Source organism: Antechinus flavipes, chromosome X (assembly GCF_016432865.1).
Source record: "Antechinus flavipes isolate AdamAnt ecotype Samford, QLD, Australia chromosome X, AdamAnt_v2, whole genome shotgun sequence".
Lineage (NCBI taxonomy): Eukaryota > Metazoa > Chordata > Mammalia > Dasyuromorphia > Dasyuridae > Antechinus > Antechinus flavipes.
Window position 1 is genome coordinate 3264211 of NC_067404.1, and position 10754 is coordinate 3274964.

Here is a 10754-nt window from a genome sequence, read left to right on the forward strand (position 1 = left end):
AAAGCTCCAGGCAATGTTAATGTAGCCCGCTGACAAGGACAGAACTTGGAGGAATTATGTACAAGAAAAGGGTTTATCTGAGTTATGAAGGATATTTGTTAAATAACTGGCTAGTTAACAAGACTTAAATCAGTGTTAAATCAGGAAAGACCAAGCATGGTATAAAAGAAAAATTAACCTTGCAATATACAAAAAATCAGACACTGAGGAAGACTCAAAATAAATCTTTTTATATGAAGTAGAGCTGAGACTCCAGTCTAGCTCTAACTCCATATTCCACTAATCTTGCCACTGAACAATGGTCTCTATCCCAAACAAAACCTCTCCTTTAAGTCTCTTATTTGTGTGCTCTATTTGCTGCCTCAGTCCCCTCTTCATCCAGGCTTTATTTCCAGCTACCAAATGAATCCAGAGATGTAAATCTCTAGCTCACAGCACACTCAGAGTCTGCCTTGTCCTTTATGCTACAGAAGAAAAAAATTGAATCCCAGAATGATGATGGAAGTTGTCTGAGGGTCACACAGCAAGAAAATGTCCATAACTAGTAAGATAGGATGTGAACTGAGAGTTTCCCCCACTCAACAATGAGCAGTTTGGCCATTGGATTTTTCTGCCTCTTATATTCCCATCTCACTAGTGTACCCTCATCTTTCTAGTTGTTCTAAAACTAGAAGAATGAGGGGTAAGTCTCTTTTTCAAATGTCAAGAGAAAAGTAATTTAAAAAAAACCAAAACTTTCCAATTTCACCTCATTAACATTCAACAGTCACTAATTGGTCTGAATTTTTGTCTTTGACAGAACTCTTGTCTACACCCTAGTCTTTATCACTTCAGCACCAAAAACCCTGGAAAGCTCTGCCTGATGTCCTTTTGATAAACTTCCCAATCTAGAAATACATCAGAAGGATCCAATGTGGACATGGTAGCCCAACCATGGGCAGCTGGGTGGTAAAGTAGATAGACAGCTGGACCTGCCTAGTTTGTGTCCTATTGTTTTTTAGTCTTGCCCAAAGATTTATCAGATATTGATTTCTTATCTCAAAGATATCTTTGGGCTTTATCACACACTGGGTTATTTTTGTTGTTGATTACTATGTCTTTACACTTAGCATATTCTGCTGAGCCATCACTCTATTTTTTAGCCAGTACTAGAGAGTATTGATGATTACTGCTTTATTATATAGTTTGAGATCTGGTCATGCTAAGCCACCATCCTTTGTATTTTTTTCATTAATTTCCTTGATATTCTTGCTTGATCTTTTACTCTTCTGGATGATTTTTATTATTTTTTTCTAGCCTTAGCAGATAATTTTTGTCAGTTTGATTGATTTGACACAGAATTTGTAAATTAGTTTAGGATATTATTATTACAACTCAGCCTACACATGAGCAATTCATAATTTTCCATTTGTTTAGATCTGACTTTGTGTTTTATAACTGTGTCCATGTAGTTCCTGGGTTTGTCTCGGCAGATACATTCCTAACTATATTATATTCTTTACAGTTATTTTTAATGGAATTTATCTTTCTATCTCTTGCTGCTGGGTTTTATTGGTCATATAAAGAAATGCTGATGACTGATCTGGGATTATTTTATATCCTGTAACTTTGCTCAAGTTGTTGTTTCAAGTAATTTTTAGTAGATTCTCCAGAGTTCTCAAAGTATACCATCATATCATCTACAAAATGATAGTTTTATTTTGTCATTACCTATTCCAATTCCTTTGGTTTCTTTTTCTTTTCTAACTGTTAGAGCTAGCATTTGTAGTTCTAAGTTGGATAACAGTAGCGATGATGGGTGTCCTTGCTTCATCCTGATCTTACTGGGAAGGCTTCTAGTTTATCCCCACTACCGATAATGCTTGCTGGTGGTTTTAGGTAGATACTGATTATTCTTTTAAGAAACACTCCTTTCATTCCTATGCTCTCTAGTGTTTTTTAAAATAGGAATGAATCTGGCATTTTGTCAAATACTTTTTCAGATCTTATTAAGATTATCATATGATTTCTTTTGCTTTTCCTATTGAGATGGTACATTATGTTGATGGTTTTCCCAATATTGAACCAACCTGTATTCCTGGTATATGCCAATATCTTAGACCATATAGCCAGATAAATTTAAAACAGTTGCATGATTTAGACATAAAGGTTGACACCATATGGGAATTAGAGGAGCAAGGAATAGTCTATCTGTCAGAACTATGGGAAAAAGAAAAAATCTTGACCAAACAAGAGATAGAGAGCATTGTAAAATGCAAAATAGATAATTTTGATATTAGATTAAAAATCTTTAGCAAAACAAACCAATGCAACCAAGAACAGAAGGAAAGCAGAAAGCTGGGAAATTTAGGAGAATACAAGCCATTTTCCAACTGATAAATGGTCAAAGATTTGGTCCACTATTGGCCTAAATAATTCCAGAAATGGAAAGTCAGGACTTCTCAAACATGGTGGATTTATGCAGATGACTCAAGTCCTCATACTCTTCCCTGGCATCCTTCTTTGGCAACCAGACATCTTTTTTATATAAAAGAAGGATTGTGTCCAGAAAATCTGGGTCACTATATCGTTCTTTTTCTATGCTGGATTAGCTCAAAGTAAACCTATTGTTAATTATCCAATAACTTTCCAGAACCTGATTTCATCCCTATCCTGTCCCACAATTAAGAGACTGGTGGTGATCAGGCCTCCTCTAATAGCCTGGAACAAGAGAGATACTAAGATACTTCTGGACAGATTGATAGTGTCTAAAGGAAGCTTCCTCCAGACTGTAGTGCCTGCATGGCCAAACTTTTTTTTTGTATGTTACAGTCAGAGAAGAAAAATCATAACAATGGTTCATAAATGCATAAATGCAAGGGTTGAGCGTATTGGGAACACCATTCCTAGGCTCAAAAACTTTCGGGAAGAAAAGAGTTGGCAGAAGAAAATCAGAGTATTAGTAGTTCTTTATTTGATTTCAAACCTAATTACTTTAGAACAAACCATTTGGTGATTGTGTACTGCAGCATGTACAGTTAGGCTTCATGGAGGAGTGATGGGCGATAAGGAGGAGAAAGGGCGGAGGTCATGAAGAAGAGCACCTCCAAGGCAAGTTCCAGAACTAAGTTGGCTGTCTCTACTTTCCTGCTTCCTTTTTGCCTGCATCAGGTAGCATGATTTCACCAAATTGGACACATCTTGGGTATAATAACATGGAATATATGTATATGGATTTGTGCGGTCCATAAAATGGAAGTGAGGATTGGCTATATAATACAGCTCTTTGCATATAGCAAATACTTAGTAAATATTTTTAAATTCATTCATTCATGACTGGCAGAAAAGAGCTCTCCTTAAAGAGATGTGATAGTTCAAAGGCTGTCAAGTAATCAAGAGCCTACAACAATTTTTGTCTGTTAAAAATCTAAAGTAAATGTCAAAACATCATGAAAATTCAAATGGGATGAGAATTTGAGAAGATAGTGTGAAGAAACATATTTTCAACTTCCAATTCTTCCTCACGCCAAAAAAGCTGCTTTAACTGTTTCTCTCTCTCTCTCTCTCTCTCTCTCTCTCCTCTCTCTCTCTCTCTCTATATATATATATATATATATATTATATATATATATATATATATGTATGTATATATATATATGTATGTATGTATATATATATATATATATATATATATATATAATATATATATATATATATATAGTTCCAAATTATTCTCCAGAATGGTGGGACTGGCAAACAACTTCTCCAACAATTCACTGGTGCAATTATTTTCCCTCATCCCCTCCAGCATTTGTCATTTATGATAGATATAAAGTGGTACCTCTGAGTTGCTTTTATTTGTATTGTATAAAAATTAGTCATTAAGAAGTGCTTTCATATGACTATGGATAGCTATGGCTTGTTCTGAAAGCTCCCTGTTCATATCATTTGACTGTTATTCAAATGAGGAATGGCTCTTATTTTTATAAATCTGACACAATTCCCAGCATATTTACTATGTGAGGTATTTATCAGAGCAATCTGATGTAGAAATTTGGATATGATTTCATTATCTCTGGCAACTTTTTGTACATTATAATTTTCCTAAGTGTGTCTTTTAAGTAAGTCTCTTTATACTTTGCTTGAGATCATTATTTGTACTTCTGCATTTTTTTGCTTCAGCTGAAGCAAAATAGATTGTGCTCCATTCCCTTATTTTAATTCTGTTTGTCTTTCTATGTCAGCTGTTTCTTGACTTAAACAACATATTGGATTTTGGTTTCTAATCCATCCAGCCATATACTTCTGTTTTATGGGAGTGTTCATCCAGATTCAAATTCATAGTTGTAATTGCTAACAGTATTTCCATGCATCTCATTTATTTGTTTCTTCTTTTTCTCTATCTCTTTTTATATACTGTCCTTCTTCAAAGATCTTTTTTGCTATTAAGCACTGCCTCCCTTAATCTTCTCTTACACTTTTCTTCTACTTACCCTTTTTTTTTAAAATCTGAAGCAAACAAAGAACAACAATAAAGGTGGAAATACATTGTTTGATATACATTCAGTTTCCATAATTCTCTCTCTGGATGTGGATGGCTCTTTTGTCTATTGTCTACTGGAATTGCCTTGAATTACCACCTTGTTGAGAAGAGCCAAGTTCATCACAGGGAATCATAACATAATTTTGTTCTTATTGTGTACAATGTTCTCTTGGTTCTGCTCACCTTCCTCAGCAGGCTTTTCTAAAATCAGCCAGCTCATCATTTCTTATTGAACAATAATATTCCATTACTTTCATATACCATCACTTATTCAGCCATTTCCTAATTGATGGGCATCCCCTCAGTTTCCATTTCCTTGCCACTACTAAAAGGGCTGCTACAAACATTTTTGCACATGTGAGTCCTTTTTGCTTTGCCTATGTTTCTCTTGAGTCTTGTATTAAGGAAAGTTTAACATTTTTGTGTTTCATTAAAAGCCCATCTTCCCTCCTGAATGATTTTACTCAGTTTTCTCACATAGCTTATTCATTATTGTAAGCCTTGCTCTTTCTTCCCAAATATCATATCCCAAGCTTTTGCTCCTTTAACATGGAAGTTGCTAAAATTTTGAGTGACCCTAACTATGGCAATGTTCCTTAGAGACTGTATGACTTGCAGGGACTGGTCACTGCATAAAGAAATGGAGAGAAATAGTCTTAATAATTTAATAATTGGTTGTTAATATAATAGGAAAAAACCACTTCACTCAGTCAGAAGATGAGATTTGGATTAGTAAAATCTGATTGAAACCCCAACCCTACTAGTGGGGGCAATGACTACACCTACAGGTTCACTATCTGGTTTTGTGTGTGCTCAGGGTTATTGTTTTGTTTTGTTTTGTTTTTTCTTATTGGCCCTAGACAAGGAAGTTAGGTGATGCAGTACCTAGAACACTGGGTTTGGAGCCAGGAAGATCTGAGTTCAAGTTTGGCCTTAGACACAAAGACCCTAAACAAGTTAGTTAACTCTTCTTTGCCTCAGTTCTTCATCTGTGAAATGGGAACACACTGGACAAGGAAATAGCAAACCAATCCAGTATCTTTCTAAGAAAGCTCCATGGATAAAGAAAGATATATGGCATCACATAAACATGGTATCTCAGTTATTCAGTCAACAAACATTTCAAAGTGTTTAAAAACTGTCAGGCACTTAGGAGGAAAAAGAAAAGTCAAATGCAATCCTTTTCTCAAGGTCCTCACATCGAATGGGGCAGATGATAGACAAACAGCTGAAGTGCAAGCAAATCATATATGGTAAATTCGAAATAAGGCAGAGAAAACGGGCTCTGGAGAGAAGGAGAGCCAAGAAGGGCTTCTTGTACAAGGCGGGATTCTAAGTGGGATCTAAAGGAAGTCAGGGGAACCAGGAGATAGGGACGGGGAGGGCCCCCGGTGGAGGGGAGGGGTCGCGCCTGCGAAAATGGCCGGAGTAGGCAGATGGCGTGTCCCGTGCCCAGGCCCGTAAGGAGGAGGGCCCCACTGGATCACAAACTCTGCAGGGAGAGTGTGGGGTAGAGGAAGAGTGAGCGGATGGCAGCGGGTTGTGGTGCGCTACCAGAAGTATCGATTGTTGTCTATGGTTTGTTCTTTGTCCCACTAATGCTTGAGATTTAGATGTTCCGGTTCCCATTGCTCTGGACCTGATGTCCCAGAGGCCCCTTCCTTCGCTCTTCCCTGCCCCCTCTTCCTCTGGAAGACTAGCCCTCTTCCTGTGGTGATGTCACAGTGACCCCCCCCCCCCCTTAACTGTAAATCGTTGTCTCCAGGTGAGGACGTGTGGGGACCAGAGCCACTGGAGGGCTTCAGGGCCCTCACCTAGTTTCCTTCCGGTCCTTTAAATTCCCCCCCCCCCTCCATTACCGCCATTTTGCCGCCATCTTCCATACTGAACGATCGCGTGCCTAAGTGTCTGTGTTAGGTAAGTGCCCCCCCCCGGCTCCCGCCTCTGCCCCTCCGCGTCTTCTCTCTTCTCTCCCCCCCCCCAGCCTTTTCATGAAGCTCTCCCCCGGCCCCGCTGGCTTTTCGTCGTGCCGGGAAGGATGTGAGTAAGTGGGGGCAAAAGCCCCGGGAGCGTCCGCGTGGTGTGTGCGCGCGTGCGTGTGCATGGTGTGTCCCGCGTGGCAACCCTTGCTTACAGCTGGGACTGCTTCCTCGCCAGCCGCTGCGTTCTGCCTCCCGAGCGGTCTCTTCGCCTCCTGGGCTGGATGACTGGATCCCGATCCCCACTGGACATGGAGTGAGGGCTCCGTCCCACTTCCTGCTCTTGGAACCAGGCAAGGGGAGCATCCTGGGACTTGGGGCCGGGCTGTCGGGCACGGGGGTTCCATGTTGTTTGTCCTTTCACGCTGACAATGATAACTAACGGCGACCATAACGAGTAACTAGGAAACAAAATGTTCACTCTTTTAGCGTAATTGTTGCACTGTGAGGAGAGCCTTTGGCTGAGGTCTTGGCGGTGGCAGAGGCGGGGGTGTGACTCGGCGGCGGAAGGAGACATGGCCAACATTGCGGTGCAGCGAATCAAGCGAGAGTTCAAGGAGGTGCTGAAGAGCGAGGAGACAAACAAAAACCAAATTAAAGTAGATCTGGTAGATGAGAACTTTACAGAACTAAGAGGAGAGATAGCGGGACCGCCAGACACCCCGTATGAAGGAGGAAGATACCAACTCGAGATAAAAATACCAGAAACGTACCCATTTAGTCCCCTAAGGTGCGCTTCATTACTAAGATTTGGCACCCTAATATTAGTTCTGTCACAGGGGCCATTTGTTTGGATATTCTGAAAGATCAATGGGCAGCAGCAATGACTCTAAGGACAGTATTGCTCTCATTGCAAGCTTTATTGGCAGCTGCAGAACCAGATGATCCACAAGATGCAGTAGTAGCAAATCAGTACAAACAGAATCCAGAAATGTTCCAAGAGACAGCTCAATTTTGGGCACATGTGTATGCTGGAGCGCCACCTACTAGTCCAGAATATGCCAAAAAAATAGAAAACCTGTGTGCTATGGGATTTGATAGGAATGCAGTAATAGTGGCCTTGTCTTCAAAATCATGGGATGTAGAGACTGCAGTAGAATTGCTTCTGAGTAACTGAGGCATAGAGAGAAAGATGCTGCTGTAGGCCAGTCTGCCCCCTTCTTCAGAAGCATCACCATCTGTTATTTTTACAGTTCTGTATAGATTCTTTTAAAACTGGTGTTGTTGCCTCATTATTATCTCAGCATGATTGAAGACTGAAAAAAACAAACCCTGCTCTGTAAATAAAGCTAATTAAATATCTGTGTGAATTCAAAAAAAGAATAATTGTTGAATAATAATTGAAACAATTAACAACTTTAGCACAATTGCAGCATATAAAATAAACCCCCATAAATCATTGATATTTCCATAACCAGCAAAACTCAGCAGCAAAGGATGGAGGAGGAATCCCAATTTAAAAAGTGTAGTTATTATAAAGTAATTGGAAGTATACCTGCCAAGCCAAACTCAGGAAATATATGAACCAAAAATACTTTTCACACAAATAAAGTCAGACATAAGCATTGGAAAAACTATCAATTGCCTCTGTATAGGCTGACCCAATAATACATGTAACAATTTCACTAAGCTAATTTTTTGTGCTTTTTCCATTAAACTATCAAAATTATTTTATAGAGCTAGAAATAACTATAACAAAATATTCTGGAAAATAACAAAAGGTCAAAAACATTAAATGGATTAATGGGAAAAAAAAAATTAGAAGGAAAGTGGACTAACACCAGATCTCAAATTGTATTATATAAAATGGCAATCATCAAATCTACCTGGTACTGTTTAAGAAATAGAATACTGGAACAGTGGAATAGATTAGATCCAGAAGACACAGTAGTAAATGATCATAGTAATCAAGTGTTTGATAAATGACAAGAACTCCCTATTGGACAAAATCTTCTAGAAAACTGAAAAACTATAGAAGAATCTGTGTATAGGCCAATACCCTATAGTGTTGTCTGATTCAGGGGTTATGAGGTTTGGATTCACTCCTGCAATAAGTCAACACTTTTACCTTAATAAGTCAAGTTCATGATTAATAACATAGTTTAATGATTTCAATAAAAGTAGAATAGTACAATTATGACAACACAATAATATTACAAAGATAAACATATTAGCAAAGAGAAAAAAGAAAAGCAATAATATCGAAAGAAAAACATTACCAGTTCAGAGAAGCACCACCTCCTGAGTCAAATATCTAGGGAATCCCAGGTCACAGCTTTCAGGGCTCACTTGGGAAGGTCCCATGCAGATTCTCTTCATGGGTAAGATTCCAAAGAGACTCTGCCTTAATGCAGTTATATATTAATTTAGACAAAGAAGGCTCAGTACTAACCAAGAAGGCTCTTAGATGAACTATTCCAAACACCTACATTGAAGGGAGGGTTTAGCCAGCTCCCTCAATGGAGCCTCAAAGAGGCTCTCATGAGTTGTTTGTTTTCAGTGAACTGTCTAGGTTCCTGAACATAAATTAGTCAAGATGTTTTGATCTTAAAGAACTGGCCTGGGTGCTTCAAGATTATACACTGGCCTATCTCTAGGCTTAGATTCATCTTTAGGGAAAATATGTGCAGAGCCTGCACTGAGACATGGAAGAGACAAATGCTATGTATTTACCAATCAACTGTATACCAAGATTAGTTCAAAATGGGTACATGATTTAGACATAAAAATTGATTAGGAGAGTGTGGTATAATTTAACTGTCACATCTCTGGAAAAGGGAAGAATTTAGGACCAAACAAGTGACCAAGAAAATTATGAAATGTAAAATGGGTCATTTTGATATTATGAAATAAAATTTTTTATCTAAACTACACCAATACAACTATAATGAAAAGAAAAAAGAAAGATGGGAAGCAATTTTATAGCAAATATCTCTGCTTAAAGACCTAATTTCTCAAATATATAAAGAACTGAGTCAAATTTACAAGAATACAAGTCATTCTCCAATGCATAAATGGTCAAAGGATATGAACAAGCAGTGTTAAAGTAAAAAAAAATTAAAGCTATCTATAGTCAAGAAAAATAGATTTAAAATATTATTGATGGGATTAAATACAAGTTAAAACAACTCTGAAATACCATATCACACCTATCAGGCCAGTAATGTTACTTCTCGGTCTGTATCCCAAAGAAGTTATAAAAGAGGGAAAAACTCACTTAAGCAAAAATATCCATAACAGCACTTTTTATGGTGGCAAAGAAAAGGAAAATTAGTAGATTTCCATCAGTTGGGGAATGTTTGAACAAGGTGAGCCATATGAATGTGATGGAATACAATTTTACTATAAATAATGAAGAACAGACAGATTTCAGAAAAATCAAAGAAAGATTTATGAGAAGTAAGTAAAGCCAATAGAATCTGGTAATAGGAACATCCAGAGAAAGAATTGATGGAGTCTGAATACTGATTGAAGCATACTCTTTTCACTTTCTTTATTTTTTTCGTGGTTTCTTTCTTTAGATCTGTTTCATCTTGTACAACAAGAATACTATGGGAATATGTTGTATAGGATTATATATATATAACCTATACTAAATTACTTATTCTTTTAGGGAGAGAGAAAGGGAGGGGGCAGAGAAAATTTGGAACTTCATATTTTTTTAAAATAAAAGACAAGTTCAGTAAGAGTATTAAAATCTCTTTTGCAAGTTCTTACAAAAGACTACTATTTTTAACATATAAGAATATAATGGCCAAAGTAAGCATTCCTCATCAACATAAATGAAATTATTTTTACTTTCTTAAGCAAGTAATTAATTTTTCTTGGCATTCATTGCTTCATCTAACCTCTATGGACTGAGGCATCCATCACTGTTTCACTCATTTTCATTCTTTAACTTATCAACATTTTAAGCTTATTAACATTTTTCATCTCCTATTGCCTTTCTCTTTTCAGAAGGACATCATGTGTTTAAAGTCTGCAGGCTCCATGTCCCTTGGGGCCTTGAAGCAGCACCAGTGTCTCCTCCCTGGTTGGGGCAAATTTTGTCTCCAGGGCCTTACTCTCTGGTTCCCTTCCTTTGAGTGGTGTGGGAAATCCCTTCTTACCCGTCTTGGTCCCATTCCCACCTGTCCCTGCCCCTCTCTTGCTGGCCCAGACTTGGGGTACTCACTTTTCTGCCATTCCTGCTCCTGGAACAATCTTCCTCTTAATTGCCTCCCTCTTTTTGTTTTCTTATTCCCAGGACAAAA

At 38.0% G+C, this 10754-nt stretch overlaps 1 pseudogene; it reads left to right on the forward strand.

The window, feature by feature from the left end:
- The window catches only part of LOC127542976 (ubiquitin-conjugating enzyme E2 K-like), a 43656-nt pseudogene extending 33522 nt beyond the window's left edge, over positions 1-10134 (forward strand).
- The last annotated feature ends 620 nt before the right edge of the window (positions 10135-10754 follow it).